Below are 23,193 nucleotides of genomic sequence, written 5' to 3'. Positions count from 1 at the left end.
AAGGAGTACATTGGAAACCTGAAAGCCATGGGGAGACCAGCACTACAGAACAGGTAAGAAACAAGAAGGTAAGAAACAATGGGCCCCATGGGACTCGGAGGGGGGGGCAGCAAAGGCACCAGTCTCAGGGCTCAAGTGCCTATATACTAATGTTAGGAGCATGGGGAACAAGCAGGATGAACTAGCGCTCCTGCTTGCACTAAACACCTATGACTTAGTGGGGCTAACAGAGACCTGGTGGGATTCATCCCATGACTGGGCGGTACATATTGAGGACTATAGATTGTATAGAAAGGACAGGTCGGGGAAGAAAGGGGGGGGGTTGCATTTTAGGTCAGTGAGCAATATACATCAACCCTCATCAAGACAGAATCCAAGGTTAAGAAAGTAGAAGGATTGTGGGTTAGGCTACATGGGGGGCAAGAAGAAAGGGATTTGGTGGTAGGGGTCTGCTACAGACCCCCACACCAAGGGGAAGAAATAGATGCGGGGCTCCTGAGGCAATTCTCGGAGACAATAAAAGCTAAAGAGGCGGTAGTTATGGGGGACTACCTAAACTACCCGGATATCTGCTGGGAGACACAGACAGCAAGGTCCCATCGCTCACGCAGGTTTCTAACCTGTGTACAGGACCTCCACCTGACACAGGAGGTGCATGGTCCCACTACGGGGAATGCCATACTGGATCTGGTATTGGCAACGGGAGATGACATAATAGGGAACCTCCAGATCGGTAGCCATTTGGGAGACAGTGATCACCTAATAATAGAATTCAACATAAGACGTTGAGTGGGTAAGGTAACTAGTAGGGTGAAAGTGCTAGACTTTAGGAAAGCTGATCTCAATGCACTCAGGCGATTAGTCAAGGAAGCACTGCACAGTAGGAGTTTTGAAGGGATGGGAGCCCAAGAAGGGTGGCTGTGCCTAAAGGAAACGATCCTTCGGGCACAAAGCAAGACGATTCCCAAGCGAGGCAAAAGAGGGAAAGGGGCCAGGGGGCTTCCCTGGCTGACCAGAGAAATCCAGGGCAGCCTAAGGGCCAAAAGGGGAGCACATAAAAAGTGGAAACAAGGTGAGATCACTAAAGATGAATATACCTCCTCTGCTCATGCTTGTAGGGAGGCAGTTAGGTGGGCCAAAGCTACCATGGAGCTGAGGATGGCAACCCAAGTAAAAGACAATAAGAAATTGTTTTTTAGATATATTGGGAGTAAAAGGAAAGCCCAGGGAGGAATAGGACCGCTGCTAAATGGGCAGAAACAATTGGTGACAGACAGGGGGGACAAGGCTGAACTCCTCAACGAGTTCTTTGCCTCAGTGTTCCTAAGTGAGGGGCACGACAAGTCTCTCACTGGGGTTGTAGAGAGGCAGCAGCAAGGCGCCAGACTTCCATACGTAGATCCTGAGGTGGTGCAGAGTCACTTGGAAGAACTGGATGCCTTTAAGTCGGCAGGCCCGGATGAGCTCCATCCGAGGGTGCTGAAGGCACTGGCCGACATCATTGCAGAGCCACTGGCGGGAATATTCGAACGCTCGTGGCGCACGGGCCAAGTCCCAGAAGACTGGAAAAGGGCTAACGTGGTCCCCATTTTCAAAAAGGGGAGGAAGGAGGACCCGGGCAACTATAGGCCAGTCACTCTCACCTCCATCCTTGGTAAAGTCTTTGAAAAAATTATCAAGGCTCACATTTGTGAGAGCCCGGCAGGGCAAATTATGCTGAGGGGAAACCAGCATGGGTTTGTGGCGGGCAGATCGTGCCTGACCAATCTAGGCTCTTTCTATGACCAGGTTACGAAACGCCTGGACACAGGAGGAGGGGTGGATGTCGTATACTTAGACTTCAGGAAGGCCTTTGATACGGTATCCCACCCCATACTGGTGAACAAGTTAAGAGGCTGTGATGTGGATGACTGCACAGTCCGGTGGGTGGCAAATTGGCTAGAGGGTCGCACCCAAAGAGCCGTGGTGGATGTGTCGGTCTCAACCTGGAAGGGTGTGGGCAGTGGGGTCCCGCAGGGTTCGGTCCTTGGACTGATACTCTTTAATGTCTTCATCAGCGACTTGGACGAGGGAGTCAAATGTACTCTGTCCAAGTTTGCAGATGACACAAAGCTATGGGGAGAAGTGGACACGCCGGAGGGCAGGGAACAGCTGCAGGCAGACCTGGATAGGCTGGACAAGTGGGCAGAAAACAACAGGATGCAATTCAACAAGGAGAAATGCAAAGTGCTGCACCTAGGGAGGAAAAATGTCCAGCACACCTACAGCCTAGGGAATGACCTGCTGGGTGGCACAGAGGTGGAAAGGGATCTTGGAGTCCTAGTGGACTCCAAGATGAACATGAGCCGGCAGTGTGACGAAGCCATCAGAAAAGCCAATGGCACTTTATCGTGCATCAGCGGATGCATGACAAATAGGTCCAAGGATGTGATACTTTCCCTCTATAGGCGTTGGTCAGACCGCAGTTGGAGTACTGCGTGCAATTCTGGGCGCCACACTTCAAGAAGGATGCGGATAACCTGGAGAGGGTACAAAGAAGGGCAACTCGTATGGTCAAGGGCCTGCAGACCAAGCCCTATGAGGAGAGACTAGAGAAACTGGACCTTTTCAGCCTCCGCAAGAGAAGGTTGAGAGGCGACCTTGTGGCTGCCTATAAGTTCATCACGGGGGCACAGAAGGGAATTGGTGAGGATTTATTCACCAAGGCGCCCCCGGGGGTTACAAGAAACAATGGCCACAAGCTAGCAGAGAGCAGATTTAGACTGGACATTAGGAAAAACTTCTTCACAGTTCGAGTGGCCAAGGTCTGGAACGGGCTCCCAAGGGAGGTGGTGCTGTCCCCTACCCTGGGGGTCTTCAAGAGGAGGTTAGACGAGTATCTAGCTGGGGTCATCTAGACCCAGCACTCTTTCCTGCTTATGCAGGGGGTCGGACTTGATGATCTATTGAGGTCCCTTCCGACCCTAACACCTATGAATCTATGAATATGAATCTATGTAATGCTTGTAAGGCCTGTTGGATTTCTGGGTGTGTGATGGCATGTCTGACGGCTTGCAGGGACATGCCTAAGTAGACTGGAGTGAGTTTAGGTTTTAAGAGGCTGTACTGTGGGGTGAGGGACTGATGCAACATGTCTTTTCTTTTATACTGTATGTCACACCCCGTAATGGATCTGACATTACACAGACAGAGGTTGTGCTGTAGGTCAGTAATATTATAAAACTCATTCATGGTGATAGAGGGACATAGGGTGCGGAGGCAGACACATCCAAAACCAATATTGGTGAGCGAAGACTAAACACTGGGGTCTCTGAACATCACATAGGGACAGATTGAAAAGTCAGGGTCAAAGCATATCTATACTCAACCTACTTATTCCCAATCTTTCTCCTTAACAAAAGTCTTCCCAGTAAATTAAACAATGTCATTAAATCTTTCATACAAAACTGTTTACCAACAATTAAAAAAATTAAAAAAAAATAATTAGTACTTTTATTAACAGTCTAAATAAAAAAACAAACTTGCATATAATACACCAAAAAAGTAAACTCCTAAAACTAACAGCAAAATTAAAATCAGTATCTAAACACCACTACTACAACATTTTCCTAAAATATAACCCCACGTAGACAAAATTAATAAATTTTATGTTACATCCTATAATCGAAATTTTATTATACATCATTATCTTATATTTTTTCATGTGTACACTTACTTGCTGTGCCCAAAGGCTATATTGACAAATAAAAAATCTAACAAATTATCTCAACAACTATATCACCCTATAAAATTTTAATCAGCATAAATATATGCAAATGCAACCAGTCAAGAAATAATTGTAAAACCCATCCCAAAAAGACCTCTAAAAAAATGCCAAACTAACACTCCCCCAAAAAACAACTTCACAAAACCCAAAGACCACCTAAATATAACCTAATACATCTGCTAATCTGCTAAAAATAAAAATTAAAACTGCTTTATATAACTATTCTAAAAAAATACCCAAAATAACAACTATAAAAAAACAACAGAGCCCAAAGTAACCCTGCTTTGCAACATACAATTAAGCTTGCTCTAACCTGTAAAAAGTAATAAAACTAAAAACTTCATATAATTAAAAAAATCCCCTTAAAATAAAAAGCAAAAAAAAAAAATCATAAAAACAAAACTTTAAACAAAACTAATTTAAAAAACCCCCAAACTAAAAACCCAATAAAAAAAAGTATCTTGCCACCCTGAACACCAGGTGGAATTCCCAAAACCCATCAAATAATAATATAAAACAAAGTAAAGCATGCCTTTCCTCCTACCCAATGCGCTAACAACTTATAAATATAATAATAATTACAGTGTGTGTGTGTGTTTGTGTATAGTATTCATGACAATAAAACCTCATACCTAAGTTTTACCTTACATGTAACTTAAGTTACTCACCTTCTCCCTTTAAAAAAAACCAAAAACCCACAGGGAGATCAAGAAGCCTCTACTCAAGCCCGAGCCTGAACCCACAGGAAAAACCCCAGATTCTGCGGCGCACCCAGCAAGGTCCCATGCTCATCTCCAGCACACTGTGGGGCCCACCAGCCACCTCAGCGTGAGCCTCGGGTAAGGAGGTTGACACACGGAGGGGTTTCCATTTCAAGGCCCTTTACGGATAATCTCTCTGTCCGGGCATCACAAAGATCTGCGAGACTGCTCAGGGGACGAATCCCCAAGCCACAACCAGCAGACAGGAGAAAGGCTGCAACTGCGTTTCGTAACATGGCTTATCCCTTAACTTGCCACGACATTTTGGGTCGACACGGGGGTCAGGCAGAAGAGACTCTCAAGCCCTTGGCCGCCAATTGTGTTACCCTTGCTCTCCGAGTAGTGATGCTGTCCCTAACGTGTGGCATAATTCTTTTTTCTAGCTAGACACACTTGCCGTGCCCCTGAATTGATTTAGTGAGTCGTCTTTGCAAACAAACTAGATGTCGACATCCTAATGGGTCGGCATCACTTGTGGCTGGTTTTTAAACTCCAGGAAGACTACACTTGCAGAACACAACATTACACACCTGGGTGGCCCTGCCCCGGTAGAAAACAGGAAGAAAAGTTACTTCCCAACTTCAAGTAGCAGTGGGGGGGTTTTCCCCCTTTTTCCCTTGGGGTCAGCATCCTCGAAGCCCTCCTGCAGGACATAAACAGAGAGATCAGGCAGAGAGACTGAAAACAGCAGCCCTCAGGGGAGAAGGCTGAGAAACCAGAGAGAAGACAGACTTTTTTCCCCTTCCCTTTCAACTACATTTATAACTCTGTGCAGGGACTAACATGCACAGCAACAACGAGCTCGATAAGCATTTGATAGCAGCCAGCATCTGTGGCACAGCCACAACATTTTCACATTCATAGCACAGTAGTTATAGATTTCTTCTGTACCCGCCCCATTGCATTAATGAATGGGAAGAGGAGTGTGACATTTATAAAGAGCCTGAGGACTGAGCGTCTCTTAGAATGATTGCTTTGAATCCTGGGAGGGGTGGGTGTGTGTGTGTGTCTTGGGGCACTTCAAGCTACATGATGACTTAATACACAGCCCTCAGCTACTAGTGGTGTGTCAAGTGCCCCAACCCAAGAGCAGTCCCAGCAGGCACTATCATTTAGATAGCTCTCTGACCAGCTATTCTTTTTCTACTTAATTCTGCCTCTGGGAAGATGCTGATTTGCCTCTGGCTTATCTAGGTGGTCTAGGAGTAGCTGTGCCTATGATCTGTTATGGGTATTTCCCATGCTTGTGGGCTTTGCTGGTTGCTGCATGTAGCTGCGAGTGGTACCCCCCCCCCCCCCCACTGCATATGTCAGAAGCTTTTTAAGCCTTCCTCAGAGACACTGATCAGTAGTGATGTGTAGGGGGTGCACGTGTGCCCCCTGAGAGCGCTGATGCAGGGTGTCAGGCCACGCTCCCTGTTTAGGCAATGGGCAAAAGCGGACAAAAGCGGCGGCAACTGCTTCTGGGGCAGTTTCAGCTGCATCTTCAATGCCAAAATGTCTTTCAAATACGAGTTTCAAGTGATCCATGTAGTCTGCTGGGGATTCTCCTTTGTTTTGCTTACAGTTATTTATTTTGGCCCAGTCAGTTTTCCTGGGGCAGATTTTAAGCATGGATTCAAGAAGGCATTCTTGGACACCTACTAAGTGACCTCCCATTCCGGGGTCTTGAGGAGGCCAATTAGTCTGTGCGATGAGGCGGTTACGGACTTCGGAGGGCAGAACACTTCTCATTAATTGGTTTAAATCTGCCCATGTTGGCTCATAACAATTGATTACAGTTTCCAATTCCTCTCTAAAATTCTGGGGTTCTTCCCTGATATTGGGGAGTTGGTTAACAGGGTTTAGGAGATATCCTGGGCCTGGTATGGGAGTGGCATTCTGAATCTGTAGAAGACATAATTGATTTTTTTTATTCTCAGTCACTTGTGGATAAAGTTGTATTAGCGCTGATAATGTTGTTGATGGGGGATCCCCTTTTGGTGCACTTTTCTATTTTAATTCTTTTATCTGAGTTGTTAGATTTTCTTGGGAGTCCTTAAGGCTCTGAAATTGAGATTCTTGATGTTTCATAGATTCATAGATGTTAGGGTCGGAAGGGACCTCAATAGATCATCGAGTCCGTGCCCCCCGATGTCTTTTGGAAGCTTCTGCATACCAATCAAAACATGTCCCACTGAGTCTGTGGTGTTTTTACTGCCTCTTGACTCAAGGGCTCCGCGGAGATGAAGGATTTTACTTAAATCAAATGTTCCCTCCAGGGGAAACTGCAAGCTAGCATCATCTCTGGTATACCCATTCCATTTACCTAGAAACTTACAACTCTTATGGCCATAGTGTGTGCACACGTACAATGCTGGAGTCCCTTCTGGCATAGCCGGTACGTCTTTAGAGCCTCCGCTCCCCATATCTTTAACCTCAATTCACACAGGGGAGGCTTATTGAGGGTGTCCGGTCAGGTTGTGAGATTTGCTAGCGGACAGAAATGCTGTGGCTAATGTCCATAGCACCGGCACACAATGTAGTTGCTCACTGTTAGACATGGCTCATTCATGAGAGTGGGGGTAGGGAAAATTTGTCACACAACCCTGATCTCCTTCAGTCTAAGAGTTTCCACCTTGCACCCTTGCTTTCGAAGAGCACACAGTCTGGTGTCCTTGGGGCGGCTGCACAAGGTTTCCACTCCTAGCTTCAGAAAGACCTCATAGTTTTTTGCAGAATTTAACTCAATTCACACCGGGATTCATTCACTGACAACAGCAACACAGTTTCTTTACTCTTTTCTTTAATCTTAATTCACAGTTCCTACTTCCATAGTGGGTCTGACAATTCTGGCAGCAAAAGAGTCAGATAAGGTAAGCCTCAAGCAGTGAACAGGAAGACACACAGGCAGTCTCTCACTGAAAAGCCCCAGTAGATTTCAAAAAGTCTCTTACCTTAGTTTGGCACCGGGGCGTCAGTGAGGAGACGGTCTGTATCTCAACTGATCACTCCGGGAATCTCTCTACGAGTCATGGTACCAAATTGTGGAAGAAATCGAACTTCTTGTTGTGGTTGTATTAGAATTGGCAGAGCCATTTAGGTTTATTTAAAGCTATACAAGTGATCACAGGGAGAGTTCTCAAAGGAACTCTGACCTCTGCACATTTAAAAGCGTATTTATACTTTAGACAGTGAGAAAAGACAAAGCAACCTTGAGAGAAACAGAAACATGTTGATAATTTGTTTGTCACACGTAAGCAGTTTACTTATTTAGAAAAACAAAACAAAACACTATGTTTTGGGAACAGTTATCAGCTTCTGGTTCAGCGGAAAGGAGGAGGTTAACATCTGCACACAGACAAAACAAGGCATGAAGGTTTTTCCTTGTCTTAGAACATTTTAAAACACATAGCATCAGCATTAGCATCTTTTTCTCTACTCTTTCTCTCTCTTCTTAGTCAACTAAGAGCCCTGGCTAAACTTATTTCCACAAAAGTAAGACATATTAAATACTTGCTATATTCAATGTGGACTAAAAAACATCACCTTGAAAATCCACAGAGTTGACCCACCATTTGCTTTACTAAATAATATCTTTGATATTTGCAATTTATTTCTCCAGCCCCTTTTCCATTCCAATATTCTCTCTGTAAAGCAATGCAATTATGTATTATACAACTTGTTTAGGAGATTCACTCTCACCAAGTCTCAGGTGCTGTGATTATGAAAAAGGAAATTGAAATGTAATGGTTCCATTATTCCCAATCTATTCATGAGATGTAATCTTGTCTTCTGATAAATGGCTGTCAACAGCTATTTCCATGCCATTAGCACTCCTAACCTGGGATTCCCTTTTTTATTTTCAGCATCCATGATGGGCCTTATATTGAAACATGCAGTTTATTTTAAATCCTTGAAATCCACTAATGTTTTTCTTCCCTAGACTTCATCCCAATGAGTAATAAAGAAACCATTCTCCATCCTCAGAAATAGGCAGGGAAGGAGTTAAACTTCTTCCTTGCATGAGAATAATGGCCACAGGTGTTCCCTCTGGGGGCGGGAGAGGTGATTTGAGCCAGGTGTGGGGAATTTAATTAATTAAGTAGTTTGCTGTGTTTGGAGCTGGGGCTTGAGTGCAGCAGTCTGCTGGAGAGAAGTCCTCAAGTGTTTGCTGTTGACTGCTCTGCAAATACTTTGTCAAGGTGAGGCACAATTTATAATAATGCTGTTGGGATTCAGACTCAAAGAAGCTTGGTTGTATTTATGTTTGGACATTAAAGGACAGGACCTCTTTCTGTTTTGTGAAAATAAATCACAGTGATTTTCCTTTGAATCTTAGGACTGGAGATCCTGGTTAGCTTTGAGTAGCTTGGCATGTACATAATTAGTTTGGGCCTTAACCTTAGCCTGTATCTGCTGCCCTCCTATTCTTCTCTCACTGTTCTTATTTCTTCATTCATTTTCTTTTTCCAACACACTAACTGGTACCTGAAAAAAGACACATTCATCCTTCAGCATTTATGATGGGTGCTCATGGTCCTTGTGGTGTTTAAACAAAACATTACTTGAGGTGGAGAGAGAGCATAAGAAGCAGATTGAGGATTTCTTTGCCACGGTCTATTCATGCACAGGTAAGCTGTGTACAAATCTGCAATAACTTTGTATATGAACACTTTGAGCATACTTTTAAGTTCAGCTCAATGTAATGCAGCTAACTCCAGAGATCCTCTAGAATTGTTATGGTTCTGCTTAACCTCAACATTTATTTCCAAGCACTACTTTTACAGTAGGGACATGGGGTTTTTTGCTAGTTGAGTTTTGGGGGGTGGGATTAAATAAATTTTGCTTTGTTTTTAATTGAGCTGAGCTGCATAGAACCCATGCTGGAGCTCTTTCAAATTGTCCATAATGGAGATCAGTGAAGAGTAGTTGGTATGCTGTTAATTCACACCCTATCTTCCTAGGCAGGCACACAAGTCCTAAACATTGAAAATGTTAAAGGGCACATTGGTACTGATGTGGTAAGACTCTTGGCTCTCATGTTCTCCAGCATGTCTACACTTCATCTTGATGTCAAGTATAAAAATGCCACCTTTTACAGTAGTTACTTCCCCTTTTGGGGTTGGTAGTGCATTTTTTTTTTAAACATTTTTTCCTCCCTATCCATATGCTCTTAATTGGATTACTTAAATGAAGGCTGTAAAATTCTCTTCATCTTCATCTTGATGTTGAGTATAAATTGGATTACCTAAATGAAGTTTGCAGGGCAGCCATTGCTGGGCTGGGAGAGCAGGCAGGAGATGGGCCTGGCCTGGATGATGTGGAGATTCGTCCGAATCAAATCGGGACAGTGATTCAAATAACTAAATCGAATCACTGTCCCCCAAATCAGCTGAATCCGAAGCAAATCCTACCCACTTCGCATGGGCCTGTTGGCTAACTATACCTACCTGCAAGTGTTGGTTTGCTTCAGTATCAGTGCTTGGCTTCTCCAACTGGGAACACTTTTGGTTCCTCTCCTTAGCTGCAGTTTGTTCAGGTTAATTTGTAGAGTGAATCATTACAATTCAGAAGTGTATTTCTTTAGTGGCTTTAATGTGGCACTTGCATTATGCCTTTGAACAAACAAAAGTGTAAGTTATTACACTTCTTGCACAGCTACACTTTAAAAGACAGCTTTATGAGGAATATTTCAAAGGATCACAGCCAAGTGCATGCAAAGTCCCATCGAAGCAAATGGCAGTCAGAGCAAACAGGCAAGGCAACAGGTGCCAGCCAAGGTCTTCTACAGTTGATTTTTCAAGTCTGAATTGGCAGCCTCACACACACTTCCAGCCCCTCTGGGGGCTCATTGGAGTCCTGCTGCTGATTCCTCCATCAGAGAAAGTGTCCCTAGGACTTACTTAAGTTGGCAGCTGTTAGCACTGCTTCATTACAGCAGGAAGTCTGCTTTACTGCCTGTTGTATTAATGACACTATGCATAATGCTACCAAGTGGGGTTAGAAATATGATGTACAGGGACTGACTTTCTGGAATGGTTTCCATTTTGTCTGGCATGTTTTTGCACTTGCAGATATGTGGTTCTGTGCCCAGGTTTCTGTGCATCCCAGCTTCTGTAGTGCCTGTTATGTGCATACTGTAGATCCAGACTTTCAAATAACCCCAGGACTCCCTTCCAAATGCTGTACCACTGACTCTCCTTATCGTGTACACCTGGATCATACTCCACACTCTACAGTAGTTGTAGTCCTAGAAAAGAGGTGTATTCAAAGCCTACTTAAGTCACTGGACGGAGTCTTTTCACTGACTTTAATGAGCTTTAGAACTGGTTCTTACAGTGCTTTCATTTTCAAAGTCATTGAGCTGTTGTTGAGGTCCAAGAAAAGCAAAATGCTCTTGCTAATTCCTTGTTTTAGACTCCTGTTCTATGTGCTGCATAAGTTCTTAAGCTGAAGGAAAGAACCAGTCAAGTCCTATTCTTCTTGTCTCTGAATATCCACTACCACTGGGAAATATTCTATGCTGTGTGGCTAAGAAAAATTCATTCAGAAGACCATTTCTTTCCAGGGGCTTGTTATGATGTTCACTGTTATTTTCAGTATTGCCATTCCAAATCTTCATATTGGACCTCAAAATAAGCAGACAAGCATATTAGGGGTCTAAATGTATCTGTTCACGGCTCGTTTAAATGACTGTGGAAACGTTTCTTATGCAGATCATAATAGTGAGTACAGCCAGAGAGGTTCCCTTTCAACTCAGGAAAACACATTAGTGCAAAATATGCAGTTGTTTGAGCTATTTGTTGCATTAAGATATTGCAGATGGAAATCCCAAATTGAAGCCTAGATCATTCTTAGTTTGTGAGTTTATTGTTGACACAGTTGTAAATGCACTGTAGAAACTATTTACAATTCTATTCAAAGCGCTAGTCATTCACTCTCATTTTGCAGAAATACCTGCTCTTATTTTTCCTAGCTTGATCGTTGAAGTTGCAGTTTGCAATAATAATAAGACGACCTATTAAAAACTTTGGCATCCGGTTTCCATGAGTTCAGACCTTTACTTTCATCTTCTTTTTCAGCACCAGGGAAATACAAAACTTCCCATCTATTTTAAGCCTTTTTTGTAGCTGGAACTGGTATTTGACATTATTTTAAGATGATAGCATGCTGCCAATAGGCTTGGTTTCTAAATGACTGTGGGATCTTCATATCCTTCAGGAGTATTTGATACCTGGTGCTTTCTCTCAAAGTTGCAATTTATTCATCTCAGTTCAAAATTTTAATTCAAATTCTGCTTCCTCAAGAGCTATGCAGAAATGACCTCTGTCTTAATTCAGGTGATCAGCTACCTTGGGTGACTCCTCATATTATGTGACTTAGTACACTAGCATCTGGAGGACCCGGTTGAGGTCAAGACACATTGTCCAAACCTATAGTAAGAGATGCTTCCTGCTCTCCAAACATGATCCTAAGAAGATAAGCAGGTGCATGGACATAGTATACAATTCAGGCAAGCCCATTACTAGAATGAAATGTCCAGTTCTGGTGTCTATATTGAAATGCTGGAAAAGACAGAAGAAAAAATTAAGAGTGATTTGAGATCTGGGAAATCTTCCAAACTAATGACTGACAGAAGAGGTTCAGTCTGTTTAGTTTGCTGGAGAAAACCTTAAGAGGTGAATTGACTGTGTTCCATAAGTGTCTTTGTGGGTTTCCTGAAAACAGATTGCTTTTTACTGAACAAGAAATATAGTTTCAAGATGAGAAATAATGGGTTTTTATTTAAGTTGCTAGGTTGCCATTCACCTGGAGGTGCAGTGTGTTCTTCACCAGTTGCTGTTTTCAAATCAAGACTGCGCACCTTGGGGAAATAAATTCTATAGTACAACTAATAGGGCTGGAGTCTTAGTGTAGCTATTACGGTCCAGGAAATGTCTGAATTGTGGTATCTTTTATTAAGCCATCTGTGTAGCTGGCAGAGAGATGTGACAATCTTTTTTGCACAAATCATCCTTCTTCAGGTCTTGGAAAGAAGCAGACCTTTGGCCCTGTATTTCAACTGTAAGTCATGGGGCTGAGGCCAAAATGATTGTGTAAAAAATCTTTGGTCTCTATTGGAGGTGTAGCCTTAATATCTAAGAGTCTTAGACATGGATCTTTTCTTGCACAGGTCCTCCAATGAATTATGCATATGCTTGGTTGTGAGTAGTATCGGGATCAGTGGGATAAGTAACACCAGTGAAATCATGTGTGCATTTGAGCTTTCCTGACTGGGGCCACAACAGGCACAGGATATGCCTGACTTATTTCCATGCTGTTATTTTTTGAGGAGCATGCATGGAAAGCATGAAGTCCCCCACCCACACATGCCAAGTGCTGGAAATGAGGCAGCTAAGCCTCTTCTGAGTGGCCCTGAGCATGGGGTAATGAGCACGGCCACGAGAGAGAGCAGCTCAGGGTGCTCACTTAGCACCGCAGGGAAGCAGTTAGTTCATTCCGAGCACGCACACAGCAGGGTGACTTGTTGCAACAACCATGGGAAACTGAGGCATGGAGCACTTAAGGACATCAATTTAGAAAGGTGTTTAAGCATGTGTTTATCAGAAACAGTTTTTCATTGCTTTTAAGCCACTGAACGTGAGAAGCAACAGGGGGTAGGTAGGTCCTTGTACTGTATACTTAGCAGTGATAAAATACTTCAGATATTCCAAAGCTGTGTTTAGAGGAAAAAAGGAAAGCTGTACTTGGACAGTGTTTAATAAAAATGAACAGCTAAAATATAGAGAGGAGAATATCGACTCTAGGACTGCTAAGGAATGTGACACTTTCCTCTCATCCATTATTTTCACTGGACTGTTATTCTTTGGAAATATGAAGAATGAAGACCAAACCTGAGGGAATGCAGGTGGTAAACCCATCAGGGCTTGGTTCACTTATGTGCAGAAGGCCATGATATGCCTTAGAATAAGTAGCACTTTATCATGTTCCCTACCTTTTTATATAGCACTTTTCCATTTTACAAAGGGAGTCACAATCTTTTTCTTTGTTATAGCTGGGGAAACTGAAGCAGAGGGAAGTGAAATAACTTGGCTCAGTTGACCCGGTGGGTCAGTAGCAGAGCTGAGAATATACATGAGGCCTCTGGAGTCCTGTAATTTTGCCCTTAGATTCTGTTACTACTCTTAAGTGGTGCCTTCTTGAATTCTTGCCTGCCCACGGTAAATTTCTTGTGCTTGTGAATGTCTTGAACAATAATAGAGAAACAAGGCATTGAAGATACTATGCATTTTGTTATACTTTTGGCGGTTCACTTATAGGTCTGCCGCTGAGCACACTGGAGAGCCCCCCGTGCTCCTTTGAGATGCCCCATCCACCCCACCAGCTCAGCATTCACGAGTTGTGCCTGGTACATCAAGGTATGTAGAAAAAGCATATGAAGCTGTGTCTTTGTCTGAATCACTGATTCTCCAAATTGAAATTGAATCTTCAGGTTTAGCTTCAGCCAAATCAAATCAGCGCAGTGATCTGAAACACAAAATAACTGTCCCCTGAATCCAGCCAAATGCAAATCGAATGCTGCCTGCTTCTCACACCCCTACTCTTTGGTATAGTTCTATTTGTTGTATTTTTTTTCTTACGGTTAATGAGAATAAAATTATACCACAAAACTATACCCATGGCTACCAAAAAGTTGTCAGCTGGTACATTTTGAAGAAAAACCTGTGCTGAAAGCTTTGAGGATATTTTAAGGCTGTCATTTTACTTCTAGGAAACTCATCCAGCGGATGAAATCCTGTTTGCAGTCAAATCCATGCTAGTTTTGACTTTGTCTTCTATGAGGCCAAGATTTCAGGTAGAAATAATTGAAACCAGTGGAAAAATTTCCAGGCTTGTTTCATCAGGCTGCCAATTGGTATGAATCTCAATTTTATACACACAGAGACCCCTTCCCCATACACAGAGAGCACCAGTCAGTCACCTGATGTAAAACATGTCTGGGCAATATTCCACTGATTTTGATCACTGGTTTTCACATTGGTTAGACTAGTCATGCAAGCAGTGGTCTCCATTTTTAAATGTTTATTTGCAAGAGTAAAAAGATTTGGAATATTTCAATCTAACTTCTTCTAGGTAGAATGGCCTCTTTGGAAAAAATGTTTAACCATCCACTTGCTTTATTTTCATTTCAATTTTATTTATATATATTATAGTGTGTGTATCCTCTTAAAATTTCAAATTCAGTATTATTATATAGGTTAAGAGCATGTCTTGCTCTGTGTAGATATTTTAAAAGTTGGACAATAAAACAAGTTCCATCATCTCAAAGGGACAGTCGACCTTCTTAGAGACAAATTGATTGCTGCTCCATTTTTGTGCTTGTCAGCTAACCTTGGCAAACAGAATCCTACTTGTGTTGGGGTGAAACTTGTAAATCTCCCTTCACACTCACACTCATGTCCTCTGGGTTGAAATTTCTTCTAGGACCAGGGTCCAATATTTCCCCATTCTTTTCCTTTTTCTCTTTAGGTTGCAAGAAGTTAAAACTTTTATACATAGGAAAGCTTGTTAAGACAGCCCTGAGTTGCACATTCCTTTGGTGAAAGAAAACCTAAGTCAAGAGCCCTAACTTGAAAAAAGAATTCTTTCACTGCGGGACATGTTCAAACATTATTCCAGACAAGACTTTGATAGTACTGAATGAAAATGGAAAAAACCCGCAGTCTTAAAAGGCCTTAAAACTCTACCTGAATTAAGCATTAGAACACCATGTAGGAAGCATGTTAGAAGTAAGGGTAGTTTAAAATGATCGGACATTATGTTTTTTCTGTTGAAAAAAAAATTGTAGAAATAAAAATTTTCCCTCTCAGTGAAACTTCATCTAAAAGAATCCAAAACAAGGCATTTAATATTGAAACATTTGGATCCAACCTTTTCAACTCTTCACGTAGAATTTTTTTTTTTATGATGTAAGCTGTAATGGAAAACAAATTTGAATTGTGAAGGAGCATTTCAGTTGACTCCGAATGAAAACGTTTATTTAAAAAGATGCTTTGTTTTAATTCCAGTTCAGAATAGAAACCTCTTTTAATAAAAATACTCCCTAAGCAGAAATATCCCAGTTACTGCACATCTCCAGTAATGGGCATAAAGCTCGTTGTTCAGATGGATATGCTTTAGGGCACCAATAAATTAAATGATGTTAAAGAGGCTGACCAATATCTTCTAGGCAGAGTGGGGAGCCCATATGCTTGATTCCTTGTTTTGTTAGGCCTTGGTTTGTTTTGTTGCATATTCATCCTTCATCTTGTGGTCAATTTGCTCTCTGTTTATCAAAGCAATTAATATTTAAACCCAGGCGTGCTCCTTAATAGCTGATTGCATCAGCGCAGCAGTCTGAATCCTGAATTTGCAAGAGATGCTCATCACTGCACAGAATTATGGGATAAGTTGATTTCACCACTTCTTCCCCTACCATTTTCCCTTGGAGAGTACCATAGTAAAATATAACCTAATGGGGCAGGGGCATCCAAGGAATTTTGTTTTTGCATTGTCCTGCTGAATTTACACTCAGTTATGGCTATTGTGTCCCTGCGCAGTTTATATGGAGACACTTGAGTTGCCCATATATCAATGACCCCCTCTCAGGCTAGCTGGCTAATCCCAAAGGAAAGGTAGAGACAAGTACATTTGGATCCATCTTGACTGCAGGGGCTGCTGGTCTGAAGAAGACCTTAACTCCATCTGCCTTTCAGGGCTCCACTCGTGGACAGGTTGCCAACCAAGGCTGGAGAGCCCAGTCCATTCTGCCATGGCATCTGCCATTCAGTAGCGTTTCCTCCACCAGGGATAAAGACTCGTATCTCCCCCCAAAGTTGCTTCGTCTCCAAAGCCATTGGCACCATAGAGGTTGCTAAGTTATTTCCCACCACCCAGCATTGTGTTGACAGCTGCAGGTAGTCCTGTCTGCCATCATCATGCAATCAGGCTATTGCATGAGTAATACTGGGTTCAGTGTAGTCCTCCGTTGCACATTTCCTTGCTGGCATTTTGCTGGCAGGATTTTCCTTTTTGCCTGATGCAGTCAGGGTGTGAAGCTTCTGTTGAAACAGTTTTGGGCAGCTAGAAATGACCTTTGCTGCTGCTGAGACTGGAGAGGAGAGCAGCCACCTGTGACTTGGGAGCTCAGTTAGGTAACTAATCATGATTGACAACTAGAACCTAGTCTCCAGCAGCAGGGAGAGCAAGGAATAACTAAGGGGGAGTTGCAATCCTCTCCATCATCTGCGCTCTTGCTAAGCAAACTCTTTTTTTTTTTTTTTTTCACTGTGAACCTTGGTTGAAGTTTGAACAAAGAAAGACCATTGTATTGTATTATTCCTACTTTATGTAGATGCTTAGGAAGAGCTCTTTTGCAACAGGAAACAGACTTCATCTTTATTTAGTTTGTTCTGTTAAAAAAGACAACCATATATTATTTGGTGTAAAAAATGCTGTGACTAGAACTTTTTTCCATGCTTGGAACACTTGGAGAGTGATTAGAGAGAAGATTTTTTTTTTTTTACTCATTTTACTTTGTTCTATCTTGAGTTGAGATGCAACAGTTTCAAGGCACAGTATCAAGTCTCAGCAAGTGAAGTAGAAAAAGGAACAAAAAATGGCTCAAGGTTTACTTCTAATGCTTCAAACTAGTGATGGAAAAAGGGGTCGATGTAGTGAAGGAAATCATACAAAGGGGGAAGGTGTATGTGATGTGGAAGGTTTCAAAGTTCTAAAGGCTTCTTTGTCCCTATATAGCATATAACATTATGTTGCAATATAATAAATGATAGGGCACTCTCTGTATTCTTTCTGTGCAACGGGCAAGGATTTTTTTTATGTCATGCTTCATTCACAGCCTACTACACTGATGTCACAGAGCCAGCATCTATTTTTATACAAAGGGAAGAAAAACTATTTCTTTATTGCTGTTAAGCAGATTTGCCACAAATTCCGTTTCCACTAAAACATCAAAGCACCAAGAACAAGGCCACATTCCCTTCAAGGAAATGGATGGGGAGAGAGGAGAAGAAATGCCCTGTGTATGTTGTCATTTGTTTTAAACAATTTTGTCTAGGCATTCATGTTATATTCAAGGCTATAAGGCTAGGGACAGACATTACACAAAACCAGTTTAAGGGATCACAAACTGGTTTAAACCTGTAACAGAACAGATGTTCAGTGCACTTAAACCAGTTTGAAAATGGCTGAAATGGGTTTGAAATAAACCTGGTTGAATGTAGTATCAGACTTAACAGATTTGGATCAAACTGGTTCATGGAATGTCTGTCCCAGACCCCTTGCTGGTTTAAGTTAAATCAGACACCCTCAGCATCCTGGCATGCTGTCTGGGCTAGGTGGGGCTTTCTGCTGGACAGCAGGGCTCGCCCTTCCCCTCTTCTCCCTGATTGGAGCTTGGCACAGACTACAGGCATCTGTCTGGCTTCCCCTTTGCCACTCCCTGATAAGCAGGGATTCTGCCATCCCTTATGCAGACACACAGCATTAGCTAGCAGACCACATGCTGGCTGTGGTGCACGCTGTGTCAGACCGGACAAAGGGAGAATCAACAGGTAGCTGGTAATGTCCCTGTGTTGTTTTCTTAATGAGGTGGTGAACACCGAGTTAGAGGAGATGAACACTGTTATCAATTCCTGGCTGGGCACTTCTCTAAAGCGGTCCTTCATTATCAAAGACCACAGACACTGCCAAACAAGATTTAAATGTCGCCTATTAACCATGCTTACTGAAATGCTGAAAGGAATGTTAACTTTCTGTCCACATTTTAATGAAGAATAAAAATACAAGTGCAGATCTGATTTTCTATTATTATCAATCAAGTTGGTAAACTCAAAAACTGAGATAGTCAGAAAACAGATGTTTTATCCTAAGTCAGGGTAAACAAAAAGCATTTTTGAACTGTTTCTCATGACAAAATTCCAAAAAAAAAAAAAAAAAATAAGGGTTCAATTAAAATGCATCATTTTACTATAGTATATGCATTTCATTTTAGTTTCAACGTTTTTAATAAAAACATTTCAAAGAGTTCTCATATGAATAAATATTTTGTCTAAAAATATTTAAATGAGATGTTATAAAATACATCTCCAACATATTTTTCAAAGAGAAGTTTTGTCAAATTTGATAAGACTTCATGAAACCAATCTGTTTTCTCATAATCATAGGGCATTTCCTTAAAATTATTTTTGATAGAAAATTTTTCTGCCTGGATCAACTTAGAACTCTGCTGACTGACATTTCCAGAGCAGCTAGCCTCTGTCATTTTACCCATTCCAGCAAGGGATCTGGGACAGACATTGCATGAACCGGTTTGAGCAAAATCAGTTTAGTCTGACACTACGTTCACCAAGGTTTATCTCAAACTGGTTTTGGCCATTTTGAAACTGGTTTATATGCATTAAACATCTGTTCTGTTACAGGTTTAAACCAGTTTGTGATCACTTAAATTGGTTTATGTGTAATGTCTGTCCCTAACCAAAATGATTAAATTAAACCAATTCAATTTCTGTGTGGAGTCAAGACCTTAGGGGCTGTAAAAAATATTAATTGGTCAATAATATTGAAGGAAACTTTCCTACTGATAGTATTCAGAACATCTTAATACCAGTGTGTGACAGTTCAGAATGTATAGCCCATTTGTTAAAAGATCTTGAAAATACCATTGACCATGTTGAAACCATTGCAACTGGTGAGCAAATGGAGTTGCATTTGCTATGGATTTATATTAAATATCAGACAGCATCCCATTGCCCCAAATCCCAGCATGGCAGGGCATTTTTTCTTTCCTACTTGTCTCCTTAGACTGTTCTCTCAGAAGAGTTTGCAAATCAGCATTGCCAAAACAGAGTAAGTTCATCTTAACTCTAGTTTAAAAATTAATGGGATACAGTGGGAGGAAAAAAGTATACTGGAGATTTCTAGGCTTGAGATTTAATTTCTCTCTTGTCATTTACACTTCTTTCTGAAGATGGTTCATCAGTTGAAAACATTCATTTTAATCCTGCTATATAAATGTTTCTGGCCACATAAAAGAATATGATTGTAAACTGTTTCTTGCTAGCCTCGGTGACTCCAAGCCAGATACAGAAAGGTTATCTTTCTATAAATGAGGAGTCCCTGATTGGACATGAGGTTTGGCTAATAGCTTTTCTTAAACTCAATTTGATTGGACTTATGGCCTTGACTTCCTTTGAAGGCAATGGAGCTGCAGATGCTCAACAGAGGTGCCTAAATAATAGAGCTTTGTTTTGAGTTGACTCAAGGTTTCTTTTGTACTTGGAACATAAATACATTTCAAAAGGGAAGTTGAAACATTGTGTTCCAACAACAGTGAAACAAATTATTTTGACCTTTTCAAAATCCCCCCCCACCCACACACTCCTTTTTTGTGTGTCCAAAACTAGTAACCTGATATGACCCCAATTCACAAAAAGTTTTTCCCTATCCGAAAACTGCCTGTTTTTGGCAAAGTATTCACCAAAAATATTTTCCCGTGTTTTGATGTGTATTAGTAAAGAGTGATGTCTTACTTTTTCCCGTTATTCTCACCCCCTTCATTGGAAGCAGAAATACCACTGACGATGCTAACCATGCTGCCTTTTCAGTTACCTTTCTAATTATAGGCAGTTTTGAAAGCCTGTTCTCACAAGATTGCATGTTTTGTGATTAAGCAACCACACCTACTTGGGTATTTAATCATACATAGTACATAACTACCTGCTCTGTAAATGGAAAAGTCAGTACTCCAGGCTTACATGAATATAGCTAAATTTTTAATCTAATGAAAGTCAAATTTGTCATTCTTGCTCCTTTTGCTATCCTTTTTCGACATTTCAGTTTGACAGTGGCACACTGGATAAATAACTTACTGACAAATAAAAATATTTTACCTGCCTATATGGTGCTAGGATTGGTATATTTTAAACTGAGACTGTTGTTTTTTGACATGAATTGCAGTTTGTTTCTTCCTCTTGAGTGTGCATACACAATAGGAGAAGAATTTATTGCCATGTAATTCTACACGTAGACTGGCTTGTGTGCATGAGAGAGAGACACGGATGGAATACTGATGTTGTTTTTTTTCTTTTCCTTCTCTAATGATAGGATGCTGATTCTACACAAGTGGCCTCCCTTTGGACAATTCTTGATTTAGGAGATTAACAGATCCCCAAATACATGGAGTTCAGTTCTCGTCCTCTTCCGCTTCTTCCAGAAGACCATCCTCCTTTGAGTGTTGCTGCAGGAAAGGTATGTACATACACATGAACAACACTGAATATTTGAAAGCAAATGCCTGGACAAAAGAAGAGTTCAGACTTGTGTGAGAACCGATATGTCCCTGCATTCACTCCTCATCTACCTTGAAGCCTACCTAAGTACATATGCAATCAATAATCTTTTGTTAGGTAACTTTTGTCTGTCAGAAGGCAAAGAGAAGGCTAAATCACTGAAAGTCTCATTTAGTAGAAGTAACGTTTAGTAGAAAGTAATGCAGCCCTTGTTAGAACACCTTCTCAAGTGTAATGGAGTTATGTATTGTGGGTAAAGAGTGAGGGCCAGGTTGTTTTTTGAGTTACCAAAGTGTAAATTAGAACCAACTCTGCGAAAGCTGTTTTGCATAAAGGGACTCTTGGCCCGAGGGGTACTCAATGTAAACAGTTAAAATAGGAAAACTGGGAGCAGGCAGTAAAGTCACATAGCTGAGGTCATAGAGAGCACCTATGCACGAGCGTGGAGGCTGCTCTAATGCAATGAATTGCAGCGTGTTGGAACATAACAATTACCTCACTCATTAGCCTCCTGTGTCTCCCGAATCAGCATCCCCACACTTAAAAATGATGGTTGGGGTGCTTGAAATAAAGTTCATCAAACTTCAAGTGCCCCCACCACCATTTTTAAGCATGGGGGCACTGATACAGGAGATTCGTGGCACTTTTAATTGAAGTGGATCTCAGAGCCACTTTAATTAAAGCACACCTCACCTCCACCACTGACGCATGTGTAAAAGTGCCTATAATGTATCAGGGTTGAAGCTGGGGCTAGAATTTAGGTCCCTGAGCAGAGTATTCCCAGAAGCAAACTGATTTTAAAAATATGAGACTAACACTTGTGTTTTATGGCTAAATACAGACAGTCAGAAAGCCCAAGGATGAATTGATTCAATCTTCACAGGTTACTCTAAGCTACATAGATTGAACTGCTAAGCAAATGAACAGACATTCACTTTCGATTCCAGAACTGCAGCTATTTGCCTGCAGTAGCCCAAGGTGCTAGACTACACCTCTTTGCTCAGCTGGAGCAGACAGCTTGAACCAAGGCTAAGCTGTCCACCTTGTGATGGGGGAGGGGAGCAGTTTTTAGGGGAGGTGCAAAGCATCCTGGGATGCTGGTGGACTGAGAGTTGACTTGATTCTGGAGAGGATCTGGGACAGAAATTCAATAAACTGATTTAACCTCAATTAGTTGATTCTACTACTATATCCTTCCAGGTTTATCTTAAACTGGTTTCAGCCATTTTGAAAGCAGCATATGTGTACTGAACTTGTCACGTTACAGATTTGAACCAGTTTCTGATCACTTATGCCGGTTTATGTGTAATTCCCGTCCCTAGCCAAGATTTGTAAATAAGCTTGACAAGCCGCCACCAAGCATCTCCTTTTTCATCAAGGAACCTCATTTGTGACATTTCTTAAACAATGACAATATCTGTGTTTGGGCAATATCTAATGCTAAATATTGGTTAGGGTCTCTGCTACAGTATCTTATAACATGGTAGTGCATAGTCACAGTTACACCACCATCTCCAAATGGCAGTGCTCCTAGTGTGAGGGTAGGGGGAGAGTTGTGAATGACACAATCCCTCCCGCATTCTGATCTACTCAATAAGTAATCTTTTCTTCTATCATACCACTTTGATTTTTTTCTTTATCTTTGGTAAACTTACCCATAGCATTTAGTTTTAGTCTTCATTTTTACTTGTCAAGGTAAGACATGCCTCGGAAAGCACCCTTGGGACTCTCATTAGAGGCAGGAGAATTAAACATGTGCATCTGAAAGCAAAACCAGGGCCCAAGGTAGTGGTTGCTTTCTGTAAAGTTTTGAAGGTGAAATTGCCCAATTGAGATCAAGGAAGCTTAGACCTGGCTCCCAACCAAAAAGCTCTCAAAGCGAAGCATCCCAGGGGGATAATGTTTCAACCTTTCAAATCTCATATGGTTCACTGCACTTCTAAATACAGTCTCCCATCAAAATAACCTCCCATATAGGATGTGTTGAAGTGAAATAAAAAAGTAGTTTTCCAGTACAAAGATCAGACAATTGATTGTGGCCTATAAAGCTTCCAGTTATAGAAGATTTGCTTGTTGAGTATTTTGAATGTACCACAAAGTACAATTCAGGTTTCCAGGCACGGGTACAGATGCTTAGTGCGACTGAACAAATGGCATGTTTTAAACAAGGTGGAGCAATTCACCATGGCTCCAAAAGTCACCCCACTGTAAGCTTTGAATTGACATCGATAAGTCTGGCCAATTAAAGCTTTATGATGATGATTGCATCAGCCCCATCAGCCAAATTTATTCCATCTCCTTTCAGCATATTGCAATTTGAAGTTCCAGGATTTGG

General features: G+C 41.6%; 1 long non-coding RNA gene across 3 annotated transcripts in view; it reads left to right on the top strand.

Moving 5' to 3' along the window:
* The first annotated feature begins 8,638 nt into the window (after positions 1 to 8,638).
* Positions 8,639 to 23,193, top strand: part of LOC132244228 (uncharacterized) — a 74,570-nt gene continuing 60,015 nt past the window's right edge. For 2 of the 3 annotated variants that reach the window (XR_009455809.1, XR_009455807.1), the window contains exons 1-3: positions 8,639 to 8,711; positions 13,830 to 13,928; positions 20,674 to 20,817. This is a non-coding gene — a long non-coding RNA (uncharacterized LOC132244228). Of the gene's footprint in view, positions 8,712 to 8,731; positions 9,141 to 13,829; positions 13,929 to 20,673; positions 20,818 to 23,193 lie in introns of those variants that run through there. The other variant, XR_009455808.1, reaches the window with a different exon arrangement.

This window comes from Alligator mississippiensis, chromosome 11 (assembly GCF_030867095.1).
Source record: "Alligator mississippiensis isolate rAllMis1 chromosome 11, rAllMis1, whole genome shotgun sequence".
Taxonomy (NCBI): domain Eukaryota; kingdom Metazoa; phylum Chordata; order Crocodylia; family Alligatoridae; genus Alligator; species Alligator mississippiensis.
The sequence above is the reverse complement of the archived record's forward strand: the minus strand, read 5'-3'. Positions and strand labels throughout refer to the sequence as shown.